This window comes from Lepisma saccharinum, chromosome 10 (genome assembly GCF_977018435.1).
Source record: "Lepisma saccharinum chromosome 10, izLepSacc3.1, whole genome shotgun sequence".
NCBI classification, from domain to species: Eukaryota; Metazoa; Arthropoda; class Insecta; order Zygentoma; family Lepismatidae; genus Lepisma; species Lepisma saccharinum.
The window spans coordinates 24,676,926-24,692,258 of record NC_139238.1 but is presented as its reverse complement, the minus strand read 5'-3'; the positions used below and the strand labels follow the sequence as shown (position 1 = coordinate 24,692,258).

At 36.2% G+C, this 15,333-nt stretch overlaps 1 long non-coding RNA gene across 1 annotated transcript; it reads right to left on the bottom strand.

Moving 5' to 3' along the window:
• Positions 1-11,147: 11,147 nt before the first annotated feature.
• On the bottom strand, positions 11,148-15,058 carry LOC145994253 (uncharacterized). Its single transcript, XR_014442325.1, has 4 exons — positions 14,783-15,058; positions 13,509-13,668; positions 12,736-12,862; positions 11,148-11,253 (listed from the first exon to the last, which is right to left on the bottom strand). It is a non-coding gene; the product is annotated as an uncharacterized LOC145994253 (long non-coding RNA).
• Between the last annotated feature and the right edge of the window lie 275 nt (positions 15,059-15,333).

Here is a 15,333-nt window from a genome sequence, read left to right as displayed (position 1 = left end):
TCAGGTCCTGATTTGGAAACAAAGCACATGTGATTTTGAATTGATCATCAGATAATTGAGTGGCCAGTGTAGCCAGGCTAGCCGATAAAATTCTGTATGAATCAAGAAATCTTAAGTGAATAGGAACACCATTAACTTTAATTATTTTGCTAATGGCAATATATTTCTCATTATTTTCAGCTAAAATATTTAAATTCTGCTTGTCAAACCCCTCGTACCTGATCAAATGATGAAAATCATAATTGGATGCACCATGGCAAAATATAGGGATAAATTTTGGTCTCTGGATCTTCATATTACAGCTATTACACAGGGCCATTAAGAATTTACCATCTGTATGAGAATGGTGATGAACCTTGATATTTGTATCTGAAAATTCAGAATCACATACCGGGCATTTTTCTGCATTGTTGAAATCTTCAATCTGTTCCTCTGTTAAAGGCAACATAGGTTTTGATTTTAATAATACATTAGATGCTATGTCATGGCACTCATTTTCTATTCTATCTGCAAATTCTTTGATGGCATCTGCTCCCATGTATAAATCTTCTTTACTAACAACCCCATCCTGTACAACCACATAATAAAAACTAGAAGGTTCATGTAGCTGGTATGATGTAATTGAAGGTTCATCAGGATCTGGGCTACAGAATGCAAGAGGTTTGAGGTTTGATTCAAAATCACAGACTATATATGCTGGGTGTTCCAACAAGGCTTTGGGTTAGGCATAAGCATATGAACAGGTTTATGGTTGCCACAGTATTTCATATGCTCAATTAACTTGTTTTTAGCAATTTCTGCATTCTCTTCACAATCACCATTCACCATTTTTCTACCATCAAATACAATTAAACATCTTCTGCACAACTTGAATATTGTATTGGATTTGTCTAGTTGTTTTCTGACTAAAGCTTCAAGATTATGTATCAGAGTGTAATGATATGTGCCATCCTCTTCAATTAAGAGCAGATCAATCGGAACAGCAGAATCATCATCAAGTGTACTGATTCTGAGAGGATCTATCAAGCAATTGCCACGGCCAGTAGAACAAATAAATACATTAATAGATAATTGTTTACCATTAATATCCCTGGCTTTTTTTTTTCAAATTTATCAATATTCTGAACAGACATTGGATATTCTAAGCCCTTCATTGCTTCATCAAAATTGTATTCATGCTGTTTATAATAACTTATTCTCTCAGGATGATCTAAAACTGGATACAAAGCAGCTAAAATACACCACAAAAAACATTTCTCATCATTATTTTCTATGTTAACCACGGCTCTTTTGTTTTTAATATTGGCAGGTAATGGCAGATATGTAGATCCTTGTAATGGGCTGAATTCAGAAATATTAATATATAACTTGTGTGGAGATCCGCATAGGCTCCATCCAGACTCTTTTGCTGCAAATTCAGAGTGTTTAATATTCAATTGATCTATCAAACTGCTTATTATTTTGTCTGAATATGCATTTGAATATATAGGTACAGTTTCTGTTATGTGGGGCTGTGTAAATTTTGTGCCATTTGGCTTCTTATATTGTGTAAACAATTTGAGGGACAGCTTATAAGAGCCATTTTGTGCATTTAGAATTGCCTGCACATCAGGATTTATACTGTTCAAAAAATTCTTAATGTCATATCTTCGCTCTGATACAAAACGGTAATCCCTTAATTGGCCATTAAAACTGCTATGGATAGGTGGTGCATAGCGTGGCTGCTTTGCTGCTCTAGTATTAACAGGTGCTTCATGCTTCCTTTTCAGACCAGATGTAGATGGTTGTGAGGGCAATATTGATGACTGTTCATAACAAATACACTTATGCCATTTGTAATAAGCCTTGCTTAATATTTTATGGCATCTTGGACACATTTTTGTAGCCTTTCTGCATTTCTTAGGGTCACAAATATGGCGATGCCTAGACCAATTAGAACTAGATATATTTTTATTACACTGATTGCAATATTTTTGATTTGGCATTTTTGTTGTTTGTTTATATAAAATTTATTGGTCCAAAAAAACAGAACTATGGACAATATGCCAAAACAATTATAACAGCAATTAGTGGCTGAGCTGATGCTTTTATACCCAAACAACAGCAATAACTAGGGTCTGGTGATCCCCAATATAAAATAGTTTTGCTCTTTTATGCTGTTGTACAACACACTTTACCAGGTTTCAAACCTCAGCTGTATATCAGCCAGCAGTAAATATTCTCAAAATATCACATGTGGGGATATTATTCTGCCACATGTATTTCAATCTTACACATTTTACCAGGGTTCAAACCCAGAGCCTCTTGATTACAAGGCAATAATACCAACACTTTGCCATCAGGGAAGGCCCACACACTCTACCAGGTTTCAGACCTGGGGGCCTCTTGATTACAAGGCAACAAGACTAGCACTTCTCCATAGAGAGGTCTTAAACCCAGAAGCCTTTGATTATAAAGCATATAAGCCATGGGACTATGTCCACATGCAATACACATTGAATATCAGAACCCAGGAGTTATGAGCTGTATATCAGCTAAATACAATTCAAAGTTGGACTTTGAACTGTGCAATGAATAATCTGTAAGTCCCACTCGTGTATATATTATCAGAACGAGGCAAAACCTGAATCCAATTCAGGCTTATATGACAACATGCAAGAGGCCAATGTTCCTTTTACTAAGAATTTCCCTTGGAGTCAATAACATGATGGAATGTATGGGGAATTTTCCCTGAAAGAGCACAGTGTAGATTTTATCTCATACATGCAAGCATATTAAATCTCCCAGGCGTGCATAATTTATTGCTGGCCGGGACATGAAACTGATCAAAGATTAGAAAAAACATGAAACAATTTGCAGCCTGACCTTGTCCTATTGTATTGATCTGTAAGTTGAAGAGCATGAGAATATAAGCATTTTTGACCGGTTTTTAAGTGTAGCCAAAACAATATCAAGGGGGGGCATATTTTTGACAAGTTTATGGACAACAAACTGAGAGATGTAGCTTTTACACACATGGGCAAATCTGTCTGAGGGGAGTTCTTCTTTTCTACACTAGAATTCAAAATTCTTTAGATTTAAATATGTACACACATGGCCGATTGGGGCATATGCCCCCCCTTGACATTGTTTTAAGTGTGGGCAAATCGGGGCATATGAACTCTTCTTTTCTACACTAGGATTCAAAATTCTTGGGGATTAAGAGCATATCACACTTGAAGAAATAGGGAATAAGAGGATCTTGGCATAATTTTAAGTGTTGGCAAATCGGGCTGTTTAATCAAATGACCTCTTCTTTTCTACACCTATAAGTGGTGCTCATCCTATCACAAATCACACTACTTCCTCCAGTGCAAAGAAACAGGGGAGGCAAGACAAAAATATATCAGGGAAATAAATAAAGATAACATTGAGAATATAATGACAAGCGTTATCAGGAGGAAGAGACCGAGAGGGGGGGGAGGCGCAAATAAGGAATCTGGGAACTTTCCTACACTACGCCTGGGTAATGAGATCAAAGAAGCTCAGTGGGGATAGCGAAAATGTGTGAAAGGGGGGAGGGGTACTAAATAATAAATTAGTAAATAAATGTGAGAAAATTTAGGAACCACTCAGGTAACAGTGCAAGTATAGGAAAAGATTTCAAATGACATAGTGTTTGTGAACTCCCAAGCAGTGGTGAAGGTGGAAGCAGACTAAAAAGGAGGAAGGGTGTATGGAAAGTACACGAAAATTTTTCACTTGTATGGTATGTATAGCTGTAAAGGCTCATACTGGAAATAAATTCTATTCTATTCTATTCTATTCTATTGATGGGTACTAAACAGGGGCGTATATAGTGTGTGTAAGGATCCACCGAAAATCACTCTATTAGAAGAATTCCAACTTGCGCGGCACAATACAGCGTGTCCACAATGAGACTCCAACATTTTGAAAGTCTATAACTTTTTCATTTTAAATTGTAAAGCTGTGATTCCGGAAGCAGCAGAAGCAGAAACTCAAAAAGTTTATGTGGTAACGTTTTAGTGCGCGCAAAAGCCGTAGTGGCGCTGCAGCAATCGATTGTTTGAAAATTGAGATTCTAAACGAGCGTGCACAGGTTCATTCGAAAGGAGTCCACAGATGTCAGTAAGACAAGCAGTGAAGAACTGTGTGAACTGTCGACTGTTTCATACCAAGTTCTCTCGCTGCTTGTCTTACTGACGTCTGTGGACTCCTTTCGAATGACCTCCGCACATTTTCTACAACCTGTTCCTGGATTCTGGGTTTACCACCACAGTGTCCTTTCAAAATATTGCCGGTCGCCAAAAACTGATCACACCACTTCTTTATAGTCGTAAATGTCAGAGGATCCTTATTGTACACACGACGAAAGCTTCGTTGCACTTGAATAAGTGATTTCGTTTCTGCACACCACCACACAACCTCTGCACGCTCGTTTGGAATCTCAATTTTCAAACAATCGATTGCTGCAGCGCCACTACGGCTATTGCGCGCACTAAAACGTTACCACATAAACTTTTTGAGTTTCTGCTTCTGCTGCTTCCGGAATCACAGCTGTACAATTTAAAATGAAAAAGTTATAGACTTTCAAAATGTTGGAGTCTCATTGTGGACACGCTGTAGTTCTCTGTCACCCTTCTCCTTTATTTATCTTCTCTGTGGTTCAGACCTGCGACTATACATAGGTGTACCACAACTAGGCTAACGAACATAGGCGCCGACTTCGGGGGGGCAAGGACTTTCTGCCCCCCCCCCCCCAAATTCACGTAAAGGAAGAGATATTATATGTATTTACATGTATAAAATATTGTTTATGCCAGTCTTTCCCCCCAAAATTTATTTTCAGTGGCCGCCTCTGCTAAGGAATTAAACGCGCGAGTTTTAAGAACAAGCAATTTGCTGCAGATCGAAGTGAGATAGTCCAATTATATAGGAAATAAAGTCGCCGTAGTTGCTTGGAACTTTCGGGTGCTTCAAAATACTTTATTTTTTAAAAAGAATAATATTATTTAATAACGGTAATACGAGGGTCACTATTTATATTTTGAGCCTAACAATGAAAAAACAGGAATTTGGCATTGAAAACTGCTTTATTGTTTTTCGAAGTATTCTCCTTTATGGTCAATACACTTTTGCATTCGTTCGAACCATTTGTCAAAGCAGTTTTTCCAATCTTCTTGAGACACCTCCATAATATGGTTTTTGAACGCATCAACGGCATCTTCCGCCGACGAAAATCGTTGTCCACGCAATTTATTCTTGACATTCGGGAACAAGAAGAAGTCATTGGGTGCCAAATCAGGACTGTACGGCGGATGACCCATCAATTCGATTTTTTGACTGTTCATAAAGTCGGTTGTTAGACGAGATGTGTGACAGCTGGCATTGTCTTGATGAAGAATGATCCGACGGCGTTTGTTTGTTTTCCGTATTTGACCGAAGACCTCTGGCAAACAAATTGTTGTGTACCATTCAGAGTTGACCGTTCTACGTTCCTCTAAAGGCACAGTTGCCACATGACCAGTTTTCCCGAAAAAACAGGCGACCATTTGTTTCGATGTGCTTCGAGCGCGAACAACTTTTGTTGGATAGGGTTCATCTTGAAACACCCATACAGTCGACTGCTGTTTACGTTCCGGCTCATATGCATATATCCATGATTCGTCACCTGTTACAATCTTATATACGTCTTTTGAAGCACTACGATTGTATTTATTGAGCATTTGCTTGCAACAATTGACGCGAGCGTCTTTTTGAGTTTTTGTCAAATTGTGTGGGATCCAACGAGAACATACCTTTCTCACAGCTAAATGATCATGTAATATTTTATATATGCTGGTGGAACTAATGCCTGTGGTTGCCTCAATCTCACAGTATGTCACATGACGATCTTGCAGTATTAGGTTTTGCACAGCATCAATGTTTTCTTGAACAACAACTGATTTTGGACGACCTTCGCGAATATCGTCGGTGAGCGAATGGCGACCACGATTAAATTCGTTATACCAGCGTTTCACAGTGGCAAAGGATGGGGCTTCATCGCCAAATGTGGAAGTAAGTTGATTGATGATGCACTCTTGTCTTGATAATCCACGTCGAAAATCGTAAAAAAATCATCGCACGAAAATGTTCACGAGTTATTTCCATTTTATTGTTGTCGCGCAATCTCCAAGGCAACATAAACAACACAAATGAAGCTATTGACAAAACATTTGAAGTACGTTATGATCAATAATGCCAGACGATTCCGTGCAAACGTCAAATCGCGTCTAACTTCAGTCAGTCTTGCCAAGGCTCAAAATATAAATAGTGACCCTCGTAAGATTTCTCTGCAGTAAATTTCTAAGAGTATTAGGAGGGGCAACTGCCCCTCTACCCTTGCCCCCTCCCGTACACCCGCCTGTGGAAGAATCTCAGCAAAATGTCTTGTGACCAGTGCCGGATCTACAAAGCTTGCCCTCCCCCGCAAAATATTATCAAAGGCCCCCTCTACCTACCTACTTTTACACACACACACACATCATATATAAAAACGTATACATATATATAATGTATGCGTGTGTGTGTGATTATTGATCTCATGTTGACAGTCACATATAAGGGTCTAGTGAGTGATTCCAGTCACTTAATACCCCCTATAAAAAGTAAAGGAGTTAGGCTGGGTACAATTGGTCATGATAGAAACAGGTTAGGCTTAGGGGGAACCACATTGGTGTGTTCCAAGCGGACGTCCGCCATATTGAATTCAAGTCACAATTTTTAAATGGGAAGGAGGTGATGTCAGAGAGCGTATATATGACACTGCTTTCTTACACCTGGAAAATGATACATTTGTTACAATCATGCAGTCGTAACTTTTTCCTGGGTGCTTAGTCCCGACTCTCAATACGTGAGAACGGAAACGACCATTTCGTTATCACCCCAACTCGTGATTGGAGAGAAAATCGTAGTCCTGACTGGTCGTTAACGAGTGCCGACTTCGATGGCTTACGAGTTCTCGCTAACGACTGAGAATATAGTCTGTGATGCATTCAAAACAAGTTTGTCGTAGAGGCTACACCCAAAGAACCAATCAGATGGCGAGAATTGAAATCGAGAGTCGTGAAGAATCGATCGATCTTCCTAAAAATCGATTGTGGTTTGTTTACTGTCTTATGAAGTTGCCCAAATGTCGAAATTGATCTTAAATGTAAAACTGCACGGAAAAATAAATAGTGAGTTTATTCGAATAGATAATATTCATGTATGTATGTGAGTGGCACTCCATGCGGATTTTTCGGAAGAAAAAATAAAACAAATCTATAAAAAAAGTGTAAAAAGTAAAGTGTTCCCCTGTGCATAGCACCATGCCATGAAGACGTCAAGACTTAAAAAAGGAAGAAAAAAGTTGTACAATGTTATGAATGTCCAGCCCAATATTTTTTAAAGATGTAATAGTAGTTTTCTTCACTGCATAGAAGGCAGGGAGAGGGAGGGTTGTTTCTTTCAAATTTATTATGAAAAGAGGTGTTTCAAATATGTGGTCCAAGTTCCGATCGTTTAATTCAAAATTAATGGTATTTTTTACACGGCTCGATTTTTTTTATCTGTATTAACACATCGTTACCACACATTCTTTATAGTTTTAGTGATTTCTTGCTGCATCTCGTGTGAAGAACGATTTTTCCCCTCCACACATACCTACATGATTGTTTGGGAGTATATATATATTGCAACATATTGAAGGTTAGGTTTTTCTTGGTAAATAATATTTTACGAAATTTTAATGGCAAAAATACACACACATTCCTAAAATGAATGTTTCGCTTGTCTTTGATACAAATAGCTGATTGGTATCTTACGTTTTAGGTTAAGCAGGTTAGATTTAAGGCTCTTAGAATTAATAAAACATTCCTAAATACTTTCGTTGTAAGGTTGGGTTAGTCAGGTTTAGGGTTCTTAGCATTATAACAATATCTCTAAGTGAACAAAACATCCAGTCTCAAGCACAAAACTCCCTTCGAACCTTGATGAAAATCTGCTAAAACTCCATGTCTTACATAACCGGAAACCAAGAATGATTATTTGCTGCAAATCACAGCTACTCGTGTAAGCTCCTTTAAAAATCGAAGTATCTCGGGTAAATAATACTTTGTGTAGAATTTAACAGTGCTAACTCATTTCTCCAAGCTTCAAACTTACCTTCACATATTGTTTCCAGTATTCCAAACTACTTTCTAATACATCTATAAAATTTGCAAAAATGAAAAAAAAAGAAAAAAGAAAAGAATACCATTCAACATTCGGAACCGTTGCCAACTTCTCTATTAATGGCAGAATATTGATTTTCGGTAGGTAATTGCGGGAGTTTGTGAATGAGGGGTGATTTTCTATGAGCATTGTAGGAATATGTATGCATTTTATCCTATATTTTCCAAATTTTATTTACAAAAAAAACTATTGAAAAATCGAACGAAGACATCAAACATTGGGAAATACAGGAGTTATCCATTGTTGACATAACATTAAAGTGCAAAAGCAACCTTTTGATGTAATTCTTTTATGGCACATTCCTGGTAAATCCAGGTTCCTCCCCTCACTAATTCATAATTTATTGAATGGAGATGGAAGTATACAGAATTTCTTTGCATTACCAATTCAAGTGTGATTTTCCTCAGTGAAATGTACAGAAAACATACCTCAAAAATGACAAAAATATGCTGTCATACAATGAATTTGCTAAAAAATATGCCTTAGGTTTTGTGACATGACAAATGACAGCATCATCATAGCGTTCACAGAAGATAGGAAATTTAATTTGGTGTGGAGAAACAAGCTAGGATAAAAACATGACAAAAATCTGAGGCCTGTAAGGGGAAAAAAATCTGAAAATATACTTACTGATTTCATAAAGGTGCTTTGTCAAAAATGAAAATTGTTACTTCTGGAAGTTTATGACAGCCACACAATCTTCATTGTGTACCTCAACCTATCTACTTACCATTCAAGTTAACATTTCTGGAGGTGTGAATATCCTTAGCTAGTTATATGCAATAGCTTATGGCAACTTGTGAATATGCTTAACTAGATGGCACCTCCATTGCAGGAAGAACACAGTAATTGCATGACAAATTGTATGCTGTAACTTATTAATGCCTAACAGAACCAAGAAGTTACAGAACTGGCATTCTAAATTTACACAGAGATCCAAGTTGTGGAAATTATGGGAGTGCAATACACAGGTTTTTTTTTTTTTGGAAACTCTGTGAGCATTGGCACATAATACCAAAGACATGTTTTTCCATTTCATAAATTTTCAGTCAATTTTAATGTCTCTAACATGTAAATTTTGCATTCCTAGATGCTATTTAATGATTGGTACAACAACTATAATTCATCAAAACTATTTATTTCAGTCGTTATAGTACCGAGACAGTGATGTGAAAAGATTTATGAATTATAATGACAATCTTAGTGTAGGATTTCCCTTACTCTTTGAGTGGAGTGGAGTTTTAAGTCAACTTTTGTGCACAGATAGGCTAATTGGGACTGGACCTACAGTTTAAAGTACAATCCGAACCACTATGCCTCACCGGTTCTCAAACTTGGAACCCCTTGATTGCAAAGCAAATATGTTACAACTATGCCATTGGGGAAGCACCCGTACCATTTGAAGTAGATGATGTAATAAAAAGTATTGTGGATGCCGTATGAAAATTGAAATATAGCATCAAAAGGTAAAAATAATAATAATAAAAAGTCTCTCAAGAGATTGAAAATGAAATCTGGAGTCCCCTTGATGTTGAGGTAATTAAGATTTGACTAATCTATTAATGGGGAGACTGTTCAAAGAAGTCCTCCCATTAATGACTATTGCAATATTGTTGTACGAGAACCAGTTGGACCTAACTTAAATTTATGTAATTTTCATGAGTGATTATGTCTGAATATAAAAAAGTCAGTAATTTGAAGATACTTAAATCCTCTTTACCACTAATGAGAAAAGCTGGACATGGGTGAATCTGATTCCAAACACGGCTTTTTTAGAGTTACGTTCCTCTGGTTCTCACACGGCAACATATGACATGAGGTCGTCTTTATACACAAAGAAGCTACAGTTTAAAGTGGTATCTGAACCATTAAGTGCCTCTGCTGAGTATTGAACATGGAATCCCTTGATTACAAGATGGCAACATGCAACATTTCCAATACACCAATGAAGAGGCTTGAACTGTCAGTGAGCAAATGAGTAAAGTAAATCAATTTCAGATAGAACAGCACTGAAAAATATATTTGCAATGAAACTTTTCTAAATCAAGTGTGAGGTGATTGTGTACATTATGAAACATGTATTCATGAAATCAGATACACACTGATGCAGACCTTTTGTACACAGAAAAGGCATAGTTAAAAAAAAAAACTGACTACATGGGAACTTTGCATGTAATATCAGCTTTTTAAAACTTCAGGAAAACCCTTTTGTGTGTTCTGTTACAGCTCTTGCAATAACAATCTTCTACAACAACACACTACTTTATGGCAAAAGTAACTAAGGCAATGAAGTACATTCATATTTCATAATGACAAACAAGGCTTAAAAACTGTTGCAAAGGGGAAGCTTTAAACAGAATAAAATAAACCTTTTCATGTTTCATCTTGCATATGAAAATATAAATCTCCTTTCTTTAAAGAAATATATTTTAAGGTAACAGCCATCCAAGCCATATGAAATGGCTGATGTGCATTTTACTGAAAAATTATCTGAAAATTCTGGCTCAAGCAGATATTTAGTTTTCTGTTGGTTGAGTCCCAATCTTCAAGAAAACTTTCCAGCAGGTAGTAAAAATAAATAACAACCATTTAAAGTATTCAATAATTAAATGAAATAAGTGAGGAATTGGCACTGCTAACAATATTGAAATAAAGTTCTGGTGTACCGTTACAATGTTATATTTCAAAAAGAATGTCACAGAAAACCTATTTCACACAAACTTAATAACATTAAAGCACATCTGAAGATTCACACACACACACACATGCAGAGTTGACCTTGGATAGGAAAACTGAATTTTCTTCCATCCCTCAATCTTTGATTTTTGTTGCCATGGGAGGGTGATAGTGAAGCACCATGTTCTTTAAAAGACACCTCCGTTTTTGTTTTAAGATGCCAATGGTCCAAATGGCATTAGACAGCTATGCACCTCAAGAGTGTTTTCACCAGCACCATCTATTGGTGTCATGACCCATGGTCCTCTGGATACCCACTGTTACCTGCAAAGATAAAGAAAGGCCTGTCCTGAGTTTCCACTGTAGATAATAAATATCCCAATAACAATTGAAAGTAACTTCACTTAAAAGAGATTTTAAAGGATCAGCAGGAATTCAAGTATTAACTTATGAGCACTTCTATAATCTATTGCTTTACTTCAAAACATCTAAAGTGCACATATCCGGTGAAGGTCCCCCCACTGTCTTATGAAACAAACTGTATGTTAAATTTGGCAATCCTCTAAAGTGCCACATTTATATAAATTTTGAGTACTTTCGTTTAAATCGCAATGTCAATGTTTGACTTCTAAAAATATGCAAGTGTTCCACAAAAGCTCTATTTCCATAGCAAATGGAATGTTGAACAAATGAACATGTAATAGCTCCATCTAGTTGCTGCACTTTTTTACACTCTGTGCAGTGCAGGTGTATCCAGTGTCAAGAGTAGTGCAAGGAAATCACGTTCAACCAACTAGACGGAAAGCAGTGTTCCAGTTAAGAAGATTCAACAAATGCCTGTCTGCTGCTTTGAACGGTCATTTGATTAGTTAGCACACACCACGTGACCATACACCAGTCCGAAAGGTAGTGCAGATACCAAATACACTACTTGACTCCAAATCAACAAACTAGACAACTCAGTGTTGCACCGTGCAACCAACTAGACGCTTCAGTGCAAAGAGAGTCAAAAAGTGCAGTCAACTAGACGGGGCTAATGTGTTATGACTCCTAGGTGTTTTATAAACTTGCCTACAACATCCTCAATTTACATTCTACAAATTCTATTACATTTCAATAATCTTGTTATTCATATCCAAATTAAACATGTATCATATTTAATCACATGCTCATTGTGTGGCAAACATTATAGATTATGCTAACTGTGAATGTTATGTGAAGGCTTCCATGAAAAGTATTGTCTGGAATAAAAATAGTTATATGATTTTATGAAACATTCACGTAACATTTCTATGAAAAACTAAATATGCTGACCAAGGCAGTAATTTATTTTATTAAAAACATAAACTAAACGTAACGTTTCAACCTTCTAGCAAGGTCTTCTTCAGACTGTGTATCAAGTACAAGCACATTTCTATTAATAAAAATGCTTCCACATAAAATTGTCCCTAGCATGGTCTTGTTGTATACTGGTAGGGTTTCTTATTATTATTATTATTACTACTTGTATCTAAGAATAAAACGTTTTGATAACATTTGAAGAACTCAGAAATGTTTAAGTTTAAAATTTACGGATAATGCACATTTTGTAATAATAAAAAGGTGAGAGAAGAGAATACTAGACTTATTGTAGAATATAGATAATTATGAAACAACACTGCACATGTATTCATAATACAGTAATGGTAATAAACATAGTACTTCACATCTTTAATAATGCAGTTCATATATGAGATGAGTGTAATTTAAATACTTCATGGAAAAATTATTAACAATAATTATTCCAGACTTAGAACATCTACATACCTAACAGCCAAGTGTTCCTTGTACCTGCCTTATTCTTATATTGACAAAAGTATCTGATGTTGGAATTCCTCATGTGTCCACCCTGGATACCGAGAGTAGTCACAATATTTTCATTTTAATCGGCTATCTGCAAAAGAGGAAAAGTACTGTAACTTTTGCACAAATAATTGGGTTAACAAGTTGAGGTATTGATCATAATAAGATACTGCACAAAGTTAATGATTTTTTAAAAATATATATATATATATATATATATATATATATATATATATATATATATATATATATATATATTCATGTTATTCTGAATGAGAAATACCATCCATCTGATGTTACACATTACTCAGTTGTTTACTTCTGATTTATTTTAAAATAGCAACTGTTTTGAAAACCCCACAAATTCACCTTTTACTGTGTTCCAATAAAAAATAATAAAATATTAAAAGAATATCACTCTGGAACTGATATTGCCATGAGCACCTTTGATTTGGTTTGTCTTAACAATTATAATTGTATTGTTTTGTCCATGCAAATAGGAATACGAGATAAAAAGTGATACAAATTTGTTTGCTAATCCAGAACTATATGGATAGTATTGAAAATTAACTAGCATGTTCACTTGCACAATATACCTACCTACATGGCCAGTCAGCCACTCATTTCAGTATTTATGTTTTATTACATTTTATTGTAGAAGCTGTCTAAAACCCACCACATGATGGATGTCAATAGGTGTTATTATAATGAAACAAAAATAACGTATACTATCTTACCTCCTTTTAACATCCAGCTGATCCACTTGTATCATTGGGAACTTCATCCATTGTGAGGAGCAATAACCACCATAGCACTGCACTTGCTCTATACACTGGCTGATGACCTATAACCATCTGGCTGGTACCTCCATGCTGTGAAAATGAGAGCTTCTAGCACCTATAAAATTATTTCAGAAAAAATAAATATAAATTCTCTTACAAGGAAACTTCTATTAAACAGTTCCCACTGACTCAAAGATTTTCATGCTTAAAATAAATTCATGCTACCCACTATCAACACATGACATAAGGTAGTTAAACTGAGTGCATTCTGTTGATGGTTTCATATAGAAAAAAAATATTTTCCCCTTTTCAATTGATGGTTATGAATACAGTATACCAAGTACCCCCTCCCATGCACACACACATATATACATTACTAATGACCTTTTTGTCACAAAAAAGGTTTTCTCTCACCAGTGTCTGGGCAACCGAATGGAGTACTTTCACTTTTATTGGTGCTTAGGCGTTTAGGTTAGATTTTGTGATTACAATAAAAAAAAAGATAATTTTACATTCCCGTCGTGATAAAAAAATAGATTTGGGATAAATTCTAATGTCCGTAACTCTGTAAATATACGTTTCTATGCCCCCAAGCTTCTGATATAGTCTTAACAAAAGTTAATCTTTCCATGGGGAATTTTTCCTGGAAATTCGAGGGAGTACGTAATTTAGTACACTCGACCTGCAATTAATACAACTTAAAATATAGTGTCAAAATTTCCTTTAAAATCTTTATCATCAGTTCACGTACTGTATAAATCATGTGTACCATTTTTTTCCCCCTATATATAACATATAGTAGTGGTGCCTAATTGATGTATTTTATAGTACCGTAATTTCATTTACTGGTTGTAACAGGACAATATGTTGCAGAAAATTAATTGTTCTTATTTTGTGCGGCATCGTTATTTTACATTTTGATGTGACGTTGGTGGAATGTTGGCATACATTTCCCAGGTGTATCAAAATATATTTTGCAGTAGTATTTTATTTCGCGATTGCTAAGCTTAAGAGGAATGTTGCAAAAATATCAGCTCTAATTCTTACAAAGTACGTGGAACAATGTAATTAACAATAAGAAGGAAAATAGCACGAAGTATTTAATTCTTTAGGTACATCGTAGCAACAATTCACAATACATACGTATTTCACTCTCCCCCAGATTTGTTCCAATTGTCCTTATGTTCATACCCAATAATATTAATAACATACTAACATGACGTACTTACTCGAAATACGACTGAAACAAAGTGGGCTTGCAATTCTTCTTTCTTCAAAACCATCATCCGCAACAGCTGATAGTGTCCATCTTGAAAATCTGCAGCCGTGAACGAACTCGGTAGGTGCCTGGCTTGTGAGTAGGTTCCACTCGTTTTCTGTTAGCGCGTCCGTAACCGTATTCGTTAACGAAGAGTGGAGACTACACTAAATGGCATTCGTTAGCCTTTCTTGACAAAAACGTCACGAACTCGTTAGACCTTAACGTGTTGACAGTTCAAGACTTAGGCCCCTGGTTAAAGATAGGTTGAAGAAACCTTCACCACTGCATTTCTCGTAAAATTCTAGCCTCATTTGATTATAGTCTGACTGCCACGTGGGTACATGGAGTGGGTGATCTTAGGTCGGGATTTTTCCGGCTTTGTCCCCACATAATGGCTCTAGGACCCACCCAGCCTCAAATCAAATTGTACCAGGCGGGGGAGGGGGAGAATAACAAAAGGCGGGCTCAGCGTAGTGCTGATCACACCATCTACAAGATTGCCGACATCGAAAATATGAG